Source organism: Hypanus sabinus, chromosome 4, assembly GCF_030144855.1.
Source record: "Hypanus sabinus isolate sHypSab1 chromosome 4, sHypSab1.hap1, whole genome shotgun sequence".
Taxonomy (NCBI): domain Eukaryota; kingdom Metazoa; phylum Chordata; class Chondrichthyes; order Myliobatiformes; family Dasyatidae; genus Hypanus; species Hypanus sabinus.
Genome location: NC_082709.1, coordinates 13,197,422 through 13,211,175, shown reverse-complemented (window position 1 = coordinate 13,211,175; position 13,754 = coordinate 13,197,422). Strand labels below are relative to the sequence as shown.

Genomic DNA, 13,754 nt, shown 5'->3' with positions numbered 1-13,754 from the left:
GTAATTAGCAGGTGAGAAGAAATAAAAGGTCATAGTGGGGGGGGGGGGAGTGTAAGTTTATTTACTGGAAGGAGAAATTGATATTCATGCCATCAGGGTGAAGGGTAAAATTAAATTTCAGTGTTTTTCTAAAGGATTTGTAGTCTTATAGCAATACCTTCAGATCTTCTATTGTAGTCAGAATTTCTTCATCTGAAATAGATGTATTCATGGAGGATAAGGCATTTTGTGTATAATAGTGAAATAGCTTGTCACAATTACAATGAGGTCAGCCTTCTCGAATACTAATAGATGTGCCAGTGTTCTACTAATAATTTAAATTTATTCAAATAATGACCAGTTGTTAACTCATCTGAAGGATTTTAATTTTTCATTTCTTGGTTGCTCACTGTATTGGAATAAATTGAAAGAACATATTATAAACAGTGAGGCAAGCCTTCAACTAATATTGCAAATAATTAACTATTTAGAGAAACTAAAATAAACAAAATGATGCAACTGTTTAGTAGATCGATGCAGCCCCCTGTGAAGGAAAAAAGTTATTTTTATGATCAATAATTTTGCATATTTTGAAGGGTCATTCACATGTAACACTGTTCTGGACTTTGCTGGGGTTTACAGACACTTTCTGAGTGAACTGCTATCATTTAGAATGCACAGGTGTCCTTTTACAACGGAGGTGAGGAGGAATCTTTTTAGCCAGAGAGTGGTGAATCTGTGCAGTTCCCTGTTGAGGCCAAGTCAATGGGTATATTTAAGGCTGTGACTGATAGATTCTTGATTAGTCAGGGCTTGAAGGGATACGGGGAGAAGGCAGGAAACGGGCTGAGAGGGAAATGATCACTCATGATGAAATGGTAGAGCAGGCTCAATGGGCCAAATGGCCTAATTGTGCTCCTGTAGCTCATGGTCTTATTACCCAAATAAATGCTAGCAATTTTAGGTGCCTGCAGATCTAAGTATAGAAATTTGGAATTTTCTATAGTGGTACTTCTTAGTGAACCTGTATTCGACCTAATTTGCTGGGATTCTCTGGGATTTAAGGTGAGGGATCTGCTTGTGGATCCTGGCATGAAATCCAAGAGCTCATTTATTTGAATGGAGAATGGAACAAAGGTGAGAATAAGATGCTATGATTTTTAAATGGATAAAAGTATTTTTAGTTTAAAATGGTTAATATTTTTTATGATTTAAGATTTTTAAATTGTCATTATAACATCTGAATAAACAACAACTGTGATATGGGGGAGTAGCTTTACTGCCTGCCGAGGTTTTCCTCAGTGGTTTTATGTGCCATCTTGTTCTGGGTTGCCCACAAGGTAATTACATAACACAAGGCTTTAGCATCACATAGGATCTGAGTCTTTCCCCTATTTTCTGGATGCCTTTAAGTCAGAGCAAGATAATTTTTTTTTGTCTAAGCGCATGTTAAATGTCAGTGGCCATTTTCATTAGGTGCACCTGCTTGTTAAAGTAAATATCTGACTTGGCCAATCATGTGACAGCAACTCAAAGCATAAATGCATGCATACGTGGTCAAGAGGTTTAGTTGTAGTTTAGACCAGACATCAGAATGGGAAAGAAATTTGATCTAGGTGACTTTGACTGTGGAATGATTGTTGGTGCCAGATAAGGTGGTTTGAGTATCTGGTCTCCTGGCATTCTATTTATTTAGAGATGCGTGTGTTGGCCCTTCCAGCCCTATGGGCAGCACCTCCTCAGCAACAGCCAACAAACCCGATTTCAACCCTGTCCTAATCAAGGGACAATTTTCAATGTCCAACTCTAGCCATTACATCTTTGGACTGTAGGAAGAAACTTGGTGCACTGGGAAAACCCACAGGTTCAACAGGGAGACTCCTTACAGGAGATGCTAGAATTGAACTCTGAATGCTGATGCCCTGAGCTGTAACAGCACCGCGCTAAACGCTATACTGCCATGGTACGTATTTTCATCCACAACAATCCCCAAGCGTTTACAGAGAATGGTGCGAGAAACAAAAAAAAATCAGCTAGTGAGTGGCAATTCAGTGGGAGAAAGGCCTTGTTAATATGAGAGGTCGGAGGAGAATGGCCAGACTGGTTCAAGCTCGAGGTGCGAGTAACTTAAATAACCACACGTTACAACTGTGCTGTACAGGAGAACATTTCGGAGCACACAACACACTGAACCTCGAGCTGGATGGGCCTCAACAGTGGAAGACCACAAAAAACACTGTGACCACTTTATTAGGTATTGGAGGCGCCTAATAAAGTGGCCTCTAAATGTATATATTAAAATCACATTATCTCTTCAGGTCATTATCTTATCTTGAGATCAGTCTGAGTGCTGCATTGTAGAGAAATCAGTAATCCATTTACTTTTTAAGGGTCATAGAAAAGTACAGCACAGAAACAGACACTTTGGGCCATCTAGTCCACGTGAAACCATTTAAACTGCCTACCCCCATCAACCTGCACCAGGACCATAGCCCTCCATAACCCTACCATCCATGTACCTATTCCAGACTTCTCTTAAACATTGAAATTGAGCTCACATGCACTATTTGTGCTGGCAGCTCATTCCACACCCTCACAATTAGTCAGGGTGTCAAAGGTTATGGGGGGGGGGAAGCAGGAAAATGGGTTTGAAAGGGAAACTAAATCAGCCGGGCTTGAATGGCGGAGGTGACTCAATGGGCCAAATGGCCTAATTCTGTCCCCATGGCTTATGGTCACATGGCTTTGAAGGGCCGGTCTGAGCAATTTACTTTTCATGCTTCTGGATCGATTGAGAATTTTCTTGTATTCTGTTTTCACTTCAGGTTCTCAGCATTCATAGTTATGTGCATCTACAATGAAGAAGACGTAAAATGTCATTTTAAAGGTACAGTAACATTTGGTCAAATTACTAAACTAACCAGACTTATACTTGCCCCAAATTCACAAACCCACCAGGAAAACAGGAGAATTTCAAATGGAATAAGTAAATATATTGTGAATAAAAGTCAATGAATCAAAACTCATTCCCTCCCCCTCCTCTCTTCTATTCCCCACTCTCGCCTCTTACCTCTTCTCACCCACCCGTCTCCTCCCCCAGATCCCCTCCTCCTCCTCTTACCTCTTCTCACCTACCTGTCTCCTCCTCCAAAGGTCCACTCTCCTCTCCTATAAGAAAAAAAAACGTCGTTAAGATGGCGCCGGCATCTGGCAACTCTGTGCGTGCTCTCCCGAGCAAACTGCCATCCACCTGGCTTCTCCTATCACCTTCTAGCTATCCTCTTACCCTTCCCTCCATCTTTTTTTATTCTGGCATCTTCGTCCTTCCCTTCCAGTCCTGCAAAAGGGTCTAGGCCTGAAAAGTCGCCTGCTTAATTATTTCCAAAGATGGTGCCTGACTTGCCAAGTTCCTCCAGCATTTTGTGTTTGTTGCTTTGAATCAAATTGAGGCTGATGCTTCCTGCCACCCAATTTACAGTCCACATCATCTTACCTGGGCCAGGTAGGAGAGGTGAACAAGTTGACCTCCCACTCATGGTGCATTTAATGAGAACTCGTCTCTTGTGAATGCTTTGTAACAGTTTTAGAATTTAAAACTATCCCAATGACTTTTGAATCCTGTGAACAAACAGAGCATTAATTTCTTCTCTGCATATTTTATAACAATATACATTCAGTGGGTACCTTATGAGGAACTCCTATACCTAATAGTCAATAAGTGCATGTTTGAGGTCTTCTGCTGCTATAGCCCATCCACTTTAGGGTTTGACATGTGCATTCAGAGATGCTCTTCTGCACACCACTGTTGTAATGTGTGGTTTTCTGAGTTGCTGTCTCCTTCCTGTTAGCTTGAACCAATCTGGCCATTCTCCTCTGACCTCTCTCACTAACAAGGTGTTTTCACCAACGGAAACTGCTACGCACTGAATGCCATTTTGTTTTGCATGCCATTCTCTGTAAAGTCCAGAGACTGTTGTCCGGGAATTCAGTGGTCTCTGAGATACTCAAACCACCCCATCTGGCACCAACAATCATTCCACAGTCATGTCATTTAGATCATATTTCTTCCCCATTCTGATGTTTGGTCTGAATAACAACTGAATCTCTGGACCACGTCTGCATGCCTTTTAAGCATTGAATTGCTGCCCCATGATTGGCTTAGATATTTGTAGCAATGAGCAGCTGTACCCAATAAAGCGGCCATTGAGTGCATATGCCATACTTATATAAGCAGATTGACATTTCATGTGATTGAAAATAGTTTCCTGATTTAATTTATTTCAAAAAGTAGTAAAATCTATCAGACTGGTCACCAAAGAGTTATTTCAAAAAGCTCTTACGAAGACTGTATCTGGATTCAGTCTGTGACATCACTATATTCCACACTGTAGGTCAATTAGAATCTGAGAACACCTTTTCAGCCAATTACAATTCATTCACTGGATCAAGCCTTTTTGAATTTAAAATGTTACAAAGGAAGTGTTCAGAAAAAGAACATACAGAATATTTCTATAAAGTACTCTGTAAACTGCAAATATCACGCTTGACATCTCTAGCTCCTGGATACTGAATTTCGGCTTTGTGACTGAGAGCCTGCGAGAGATTCAAGGGTTGTTCCAGAACAGCATTGATTAGTGGACATGTGAAATTATCTTTATTTCAAATAAGAAATAAAATACTGCATAGTTCATCCATTTTGCAAATGACATTTCCATATGGTTTGTATGAACAGAGATTCTGTAGGTGATATGTCAAGATCACATTCACTTAATAGTGTTTAAATGCTAACCGGCCAACAGTATTGTTACTAAAATGCTTAACATTCCAATTGATTTTAAGCAAAATTTGCTCATTGTGAAAAAGGAAAGTGCACAGGACAATTAATCCAAGAAAGGTTTCCATCAGAAAAAAAGTGAGGTCAACTGCTTTTTTTAACAGCTACTGACTTAAATTGATGTAATTGATAAGATTTTGAGCTGAAACTATTATGTGCAAAGTATTTATAATGTTCAGTTTTTTAAATGTGCGGATAATAACAAGAATGGAAAGAATTCATATTGGAATACACACACACACACGCACACAGATAATTATTAACCAACCATCAAATGGAAAGTTTGCACGATGATAATATAATTCTCATGACTGTTTGTTGCAAATGCCATTAGCTGTGCTTCCAATTTGCAGCTGATGTCAAAAGTATGCTAAGCTTAAAGCTATAGTTTTAAAAAAAGAAGCAGATGGTTGTAGATGAAGGTCAAATCAGATGGAGAAGTTTGTCAAAATGGGATGACAAAGGCAATTTTTAAACCGTTATTGTGCCTACCTTGAGGTGCTGAAAACATTTTGAAATTACAAAAACATTGGAGATGTCAGTAAGCTAGCACAAAAGGTAGCCTCGAGTGTTTCGGCTGTATAGATGAATGCCAGATGTGGAACCCGACATATCTGGAATTAATGATATTAAACATGCTTCCCTATATGCCCAATAATAACTCTATTATGATTGATACAAACCACAGACACTTTATCTAGCATAAATGTAATCATCTGTCATGCAGTATATTAAATCATCAATTTCTGCATTATGAGGGCCGTTTAAGGTAACTAATCATCTGCCTAGTTCTGGTGTCTTTGAGGCTGATCCGATAACACAGAATACTGCTACCACAACCATGACAATCTAACTCCTGCATGAAAGCACTGCGAAAGACCCATTATCACAAGAAACCCTATGGCAATATCTGAGTTCTCTTTCTACATAATCCACAGTTGTAAATAAACCACCCTCTGCCACTAAATTTATTGATCACAGACAGTTCCACACCTGTGTCAAACAAATTCGCAACAGAATAAAATGTTGCTTTATGCTTTTTTCTTGTCAAAATATTAAATTGTTCTGTCATGTAGAGTGAGGCTTTCAGAAACAGCAGTGACAGTGTAATCTTGCATTAGTTCTCTCGTATGCCAAATTTACCTCAGAATCATTCAGTGAACAGTGTCCAATTATGCTCTTTAAAGTTCAGACCTGGCTTGCTAATATGAAGCCCAGAATGTTGGTTACCATAACCAGAATGCTCGTGTCACTACTATTGCTTTACCCACTTGTTTCAAATTCTGTCTTAGATTTAATCAAGCAGTTACAAATTGATTAAAAATGTAGAAAGGCTTTCAGAACTAAAACTGACCAACAATGATGATGGTAGTATTTTCCCGCCGCTGCCCGTAAGAAGTTTTTCACATTCTCCCTGTGACCGCGTGGATTGTCTTTGGGTGCTCCGGTGCCCTCCCACAGTCCAAAGGCGTAGTGGTTGGTAGATTAATTTTGTCATTGTAAGTTGTCCACGTCTTAAGCTAAGGTTAAATCAGGGTTCTCAATAAATAAATATATAAGTAAATAAATTATTGCATCTCAATAAATAAATAGATTAGTATTTGAAATTATTTAATTTCTGCTGTTCAGTTTTTCATTCTCCATCTTCAATATCTCCATCATCCTATTTATCTTCAGGTTAAGAGCTATGTTAAAATAGTGTAGCGAGAAGAATGTTAACTAGCAAATTAAAATTACTGAATTACCCAGAAAAAAAGTGAAAATTAAAAGAATTAAAACAGGAGAAAAAATATTCTGAGTATTTTACCTGTATGGAGAGATCACAAAAATATGGTCAGCTTATTTCTGATGGTGTATCTAACTACACTTTAATTGATAAATCAGTTAATCTTTAAATGTTGCATCTATCATGTTAACTATTGTAACATTAACTAAAAGGAATACTATAAAAATGATATATTGAACTGAACTTAATGTTCCTATTGCAGCACAAGGGAAAAAAAAGCTCAAATTTACATCATTTATAATGGTGAGTTTGAACTTGGAACAAGACCTGAATACTATGATAATAATATACCTTTCTAGTTTGCTGCATCACAAATTCTGAGGCACTGCAATAAACCTTACCAGCAGAGCTGAGAAGTTCCTGCCTGCAGGTACAATTAACAACCTGTACCCTGCGGCATTCCTATTAAGAGGTTTCAGTAGCTGACAGGTATCAGCAATCTGGACAAAAACTATTCTGTAATTGTAAGGATAGTCTTTTCAGTCACAGGCTATCCACAAAGGTGATAAAATTATGTCTTAATATTTAACATGTAAAGTGAGAGAATCTTGATGCCCATTTCTGTTTAGATTCTGATCAATAGTTTTCACCTCCACAGGTCACAGCTCACTGAAGATGTCTTTCGCAATGTACTTCTGAAGGTTCACTTTAAATGTCTGCATTTTGTCCAATACTATACATATAAATTTGCCCTCAAACTAACAGGACAAAAACAAGCTTGATTTAATTTTACAATTAATATTATTACTGGAATTCATAGTCCAGGGCATCAAAGGGTATGGGGTAAAAGCAGAGGACTGGGGATGACTGGAAGAATTGGATCAACCCATGATTGAATGGTGGAACAGACTCGATGGGCTGAATGGCCGACTTCTGCTCCTATATCTTATGGTCTTATTTATCAAAATAGAATATATTGAAGAGAAGATTAGCTTTGTTTGTCACACATACATTGAAATATACAGGAAAATGCAAAAACAAGGATTGCGCAGGGCAGTCTGCAGAGTCAAAGCGTTCAACATATCTAGTCAATGGCTATTTTGACAATGTTGGTAACATGTAGTGATTCCACTGGTGTTGTTGAGGACAGTGCTGTTCAAGAACGTGGCTAGCAAATACTTTTTCAAGGGTAATTAAAATAGGCACTGCTGTTGGCAGTGAAGCCTACCTCATGGAAAACCAGCGCAGGTAAAAGCTTCAAATTATAAACATGGGAGAGTCTGCAGATACTGGAAATTCAAAGCAACGCAGACAAATTGCTGGAGGAACTCAGCAAGTCACACAGCATCTAGGGAGATGAATAAACAGTTGATGTTTTGGGCTGAGACCCTTCCTCAGGAGGGGCTCCTATTCCCCATTCTGGCATCTCACCTGTCTATCATGTCTGCCTGATTTCCCACCCCCTTCCCTTTCTCCTACTGTCCACTCTCCTCTCCTATCAGATTCCTTCCTGTCGCCTCTCCAGCTCTTACCTTTCCCTTCCACCTGGCTTCACCCATCACCTTCTAGCCATTCAAGGGCAACACGAGTGAATCTGCAGATGCTGGAGATAAATAAAAACACAAAATGCTGGCAGAACTCAGCAGGCCAGACAGCATCTTTTTTTTTTCTTGGAACATAGATTGCTCCACATGGCCGACAAAAAGGCAGGCATAGCTAGGATCCATGCGGGTGCCCATGGCTACACCCTTAGTTTGGAGGAAGTGGGAGGAGCCAAAGGAGAAATTGTTAAGGGTGAGGACTAATTCCGTGAGGCGGACAAGAGTAGTGGTAGAAGGTGACTGGCTGGGTCTGGAATCCAGGAAGAAACGGAGAGCTTGGAGACCTTCCTGGTGGGGGATAGAGGTATATAGGGACTGGACGTCCATGATGCTGTCTGGCTTGCTGAGTTCTGCCAGCATTTTGTGCTTTTACCTTCTAGGTATCTTCCTTCCCTATCCCCAACCTTTTCATTCTGGCATCTTCGCTCTTCCTTTCGCCTGTTCCCATGGCTTCATGTGACCCTAATAGTCGGGGCTAAGCAGGTATTGGAAACATCACAGCCTCAGAAGGTAGCTGTGGCACCAAGAAGTGTTTGATGGCTTTTGACTTGTTCTCTGTGAAGTTCAGAAGAATGAGGGATGGGATCTCATTGAAAGCTATTGAATGCTGGAAGGCCAAATAGAGTAGATGTGTAGAGGACGTTTCATGCAGTTGGTGAGTCTAGGACAAGAATTCACGGCCTCAGAAAGGAGAGAATTTAGAGCAGTGAGGAGGAGGGATTTCTTTGGTCAGTGGGTAGTGAATCTGTGGAATTCATTGCCACAGAAGTCTTTCAAGGCCAAGTGACTGGGTATATCTAAAGTGGAGGATGTTAAGTTCTTGATTAGTCAGGAAGTCAAAGGTTATGGGGAGAAGACGGGAATGGGGTTGAGAGGGATAATAAATTAGCCATGGTGAAGCAGACTCAATGGGCTGAATGGCCTAATTCTCCTACGTCTGGTCTTAAGCTCCCAACTATCTTTCAGCCATGACTCAATGGCATCCAACACATTATACCTACCAATCTTTAATTAAGCTGCCTTGTTTTGTATATTACATGTGTTCAATTACAACTGTATTCATTACCCCTTCCGATTTCGATCCCTATTACACATCCCTCCAACATTTGTCTGTCCTTCCTCATAGTCTCACTACACACTGCATTGACTTGTATACCAACTGCCCCATCCTCTGCCACATTAGGCAAACGCTCTTCAAAAGCTCGAGCAAATCTCACTGCAAGACTTCCTCAGATTCAGGTGTAACCCATTCATTTTGTACAGCTCATAACTTCCCCAGAAGAGATCCCAATGATTGAGAAATCTGAAACCCTGCCCCCTTCACCAATTCCTCAACCAAACCTCCATCTACAAATTCATGCTTTTCTTGCCCCCTCCAGCATGTAGCACAGACAGCAATCTGGAGATTACTATGCTGGAGTTCCAACTTGTCAGCTTTTTGTCTTTCTCCCTATATACACTCTTCAGGACCTCCTCCATTTTCCTACCTTTGTCCTCAATACCAATATGCACCGTGACTTTGTCTTTGCCCTTTAGAATGCTGTGGACCGGATCTAGGACATCTCTGACCCTGGGGCCTGGGAGGCAACCTACCATCTGGGTGTCGCTATCACCTCCACAGGATCTCCTGTCTGCTCCTCTAGCTATGAAATCCCCTATTACTACTGCACTTCTCCTCTTCCCCCTCCATCCTGAGCCACAGAGCCAGACCGGATGCTGTGGCTTTGCTCTGTGAGATGATCTTCGCGTCTACCCCTCCAAACAACATGACGTAGCAGAGTCATTGAAATGAGAAGATAACGACCATAGGGTACTCTGCACTGGCTGCCTAACTCCTTTCCCCCTCCTGCCGGTCACGCAGTTACCTGTGTACTAATTATCGAATTAGAGAAATTGAGTTTACTGGTGAAGGGAAAACAGTAGATGCTATATATCTGCATTTAAGCATGACATCGTGTTCACTCTAACTGATATTGTTGAAGCTCGTGTAGAAAGCTAGCTATACAAATTGGTCTAAACATAGCAGTTTTATAGAATGGGGAAATGCAGGCGATGATTACTCTCCACAAAAGTGGTTTAAATGATCATGTCTGATTCAGGGCTCTGACTGGAAACCGACAAATTCTTTCCTCCCATGGATGATGCTTGACCTGCTGAGTTCTTCCAGAAGATTCCTTGGTTGCTCAGAGGCAGTCCTACTAAAGAGGAAGATAGTAGATGAATTTAAATTAAAAATAGGGTACTTGAAAATCTGCAGTTACAATCATGAGGCTGTCTGTCAGTCGGGGGTTGTCCTTGGATATTATATCCCAGCTGTCTACATGATATGTAAGCCAGGGCAGTACAATATGGATGACAAGCCTATTGAATTTCTAGTAGCCTTCCCCGTCCACACTGCTAATGGATCCTAAGCAACGACAAAGATCTGTATAGTTCGGCATCAGGGGTTTCACAGCAGTTGGCAGTCAGTGTGGACTTCATCGCTGGACTTTTCCTTGGGGTTTACTCCCGAAGCCTTCCCTACAAGTGGGTAGAGCCACAAGGCAGTGGAGGTTTGAGATCAGAGTTTTCCTTCCATTAGCCAAGTACAACTGATGAGCCACATCTGCCCAAAGTGACTGCGTTTAAGGTGGCACTAAACCACCTTTGACCCCTTCTCCTGTCAGTAGAAGCAGTTCCACGGGACTTAGTAACTAAGCCACACGTGAAGGCCAGGAGCTGGACTTGGTCTTCAGAGGCTATTTGAGACACACCTTATTGGGTGCATTTAACAGGTAGTGGGAAACGGAGAGATGAGTTTCAAGGAAAATATTAATGGAGGGAAAAGAGGCTTAAGGAGGGAAATGCAGTGCTTCAGGCCTTGACAGCTGACGGAAAAGTAGCCAGTTATGAAGCAATTAAATTCAGGGTGATTCATAGACAGAATCAAAGGAGTGCTGATGTCTGTGGGTTTATAGGACAGAACATGATTACAGAGCTAATGGGGGTGTGAAGAGGTGGTGCTCTAATGAGGTACGGGGGTAATGGAAGAAGCACGGGAAATTATGCTAAAGAGTTGTCAATATGATTCAAGAGGAGTGATGAATAAAGAGGGTATCATAAATGTGAGAGTTTAATTTCAGGAATAGGCATGCTTCTAGCAATTATAACATGGGGAAAAATAGTGCTTGCTAAAAAAGAAATTGATAAATTAAGGAGAGACAGAAAAGAATTAAAATGCGAAGCTGAATCTGAAAATACAAATTCTCTTTGAGGAAATAATGGAAAGTACTGATGAAGGAAATGCAACAGATGCTCTGCATTTGTTTTTTAAAAAATTATTTTGTAAGAGACTCAATATGTCTTTGTTAATGCAGTTAAACTGTAAACTATAACTGAAAGTATGGAAGCTTGAGTGGAACCTGGGCTATGAAAACAGACCAAGGCATCACAGAGTTTCACAGGGGCAGCATGGTAGCATAGTGGTGAGCCCAGCGCTTTACAGTACAGGCAACCAGGGTTCAATTTCCACCACTGCCTGTAAGGAGTTTGTATGTTTTCCCCGTGACATCGTGGATTTCCTCCAGGTGCTCCGGTTTCTCCCACACTCCAAAGACCTACTGGTTAGTAGGTTAATAAGTCATTGTAAATTGTCCTGTGATTATGTTAGGATTAAATTTAGTTGCTAGGTGGCACAGCTGGAGGGGCCTGTTCCACGCCATATACATTTTAGACGGGGGCAGTAGAGGCAATCAATGGGGTTCAGTGACATGATGATAGCTCTTCACAATAAATGGTCCAACTTATCTATTATGACAGAAAACAACACTTAGTTAAGTATTAACAATAAGTAAAGTTAGAACAGCAAACAATATCAGAAAGACAGAAAAATTTGGAAGCATTCAGCAGGTAAGGCTGCATCTGTGGAAGGAGAAATGAAGCAAATGCTCCTGGTTTGTGAAGGGTCATCGATCTGAAATATTATCTGTTTTTTGTTTTCTAAATGTTTCCAGAATTTTCCATTCTTATTGCAAACACCTGCATTATTTTTGAATCTCATCTTTATCAGGAATTGGCAGGGAACGCTGGTAGCGGTAAGGGTTTTGGTGGAATAAGGAAAGCTTTAGGTCAGAGCACAGAGGGGTTTAGATCACCCAGCCTGAAAAGAGTGATAGTAGCAGAAACCTTCATGATACAATACTATGCAAGTGCCTTGGGCACATATAGATAGCTACTAGAATGCCTAAAACTTCCGCACAGTATCCTACTTGTCAATATGTAGCACAGAGCGAGTTTGTAAACCTGGCTGAAGCAAAAGCCATTGTGAGTGGAGGGTGAATCGCTGAGGGAGGGGTGTGGGACAGATGGCTGAGAAGGAGTGCCAGGGTCAGTGGGTGGGGTGGGTGCAGACTCACCCAGCCCTTGAGACACCAGGCAAGGTATTTGATCCCAAACAATTGGTTTATTGATCGTTACAGCATGTCTCTCTGGTGATTTCTGCCCCTTCCCCTCCCCACAAAATGGTTCCTCTCTCCCTGCCCCCTTCCCACTCTCAGTCCAAAATAGAGACCCGTTTCATCATTCACATGTCATGAAATTTGGCACCCTAGATATATATACGTATATAACTAAGACTTTTGCATAGCACCTAGAAAAGCAAGAACTGTAACCTTTTGTGGCTACTGCCCTATGAAGAAAGGATGGATAGAAAAAGAGAGAGACTGAAAAGCTCTTTCTGGACTGGCATGAATATGATAGACTGAATGGTCTCTTCATTTTGTAAATTTTAATTACCTCTGTGATTCTAAGATTCATAGAATAGGGAATGAGGAGTCCGATGATATTTATTGTGACGTGGCACATTGAGAGAAAAATAAAGCAAAATCCGTATGAGTCATAATTTTGCAGAGCTATTCAAATTCAAATATTGTACCTTTGAACTGGCAAGCTGTAATTTTGCTGCATTAGTTATGAAAGAAGATAGAAAGAAACTCAGTAACTACAAAGCAATTAATATAACAAGTATTGTAAGGAAGGTAGTGGAATCCATCTTCAGAGAGACAACTAAGCACTGGGACAAGTTTGAGCTGATCAAAGGGTGGTAGCATGGATTTATGAAGGTTAGCCTCAGTCTTACTAATCTGTTGAATCTTTTGATGATATCTAGTGTGTTGAACAGAAAGAAGTCTATGAGTGTTGTCTATATGGAATTTCAAAAGGCTTTTATTAATGTTTTACACAATAAACAGTTAGTAGGGATGATAGCATACAGAGTTGGATGTAAACTTGAGATATGGATTGATAATTACTGGAATGAGAAGAAATAGAATGAAGGGATGAATGGAAAACATAGTGGAAGAGTATAGATCTTCAGGGATCTGTAAAAGGTCTTTGCATTTTACTACATATTCATGAGTTAAATGAAAGAATAGAGACCTAGAACAATCCTTTCATCAGAATGCACAGATCTTAGCTTCACCCTGTATTGGATCTCAGGCCATCTGCTAGATATTCTTTAACAGCTTACCAGTAAAGATGCTAGTTTTGCTTCACTGTGGCTAGTAATGATGCCCAGGTGGGCAATGGGTGAGGGGGGGCAGATGCCTAGAAAAGGCAATTGAATAAGGGATTGGTG

At 40.6% G+C, this 13,754-nt stretch overlaps 1 long non-coding RNA gene across 1 annotated transcript; it reads right to left on the bottom strand.

Annotated features, from left to right (window-relative positions):
• Positions 1-521: 521 nt before the first annotated feature.
• Positions 522-6,667, bottom strand: LOC132392504 (uncharacterized). Its single transcript, XR_009511565.1, has 4 exons — positions 6,621-6,667; positions 6,168-6,333; positions 3,115-3,147; positions 522-2,831 (listed from the first exon to the last, which is right to left on the bottom strand). It is a non-coding gene; the product is annotated as an uncharacterized LOC132392504 (long non-coding RNA).
• Between the last annotated feature and the right edge of the window lie 7,087 nt (positions 6,668-13,754).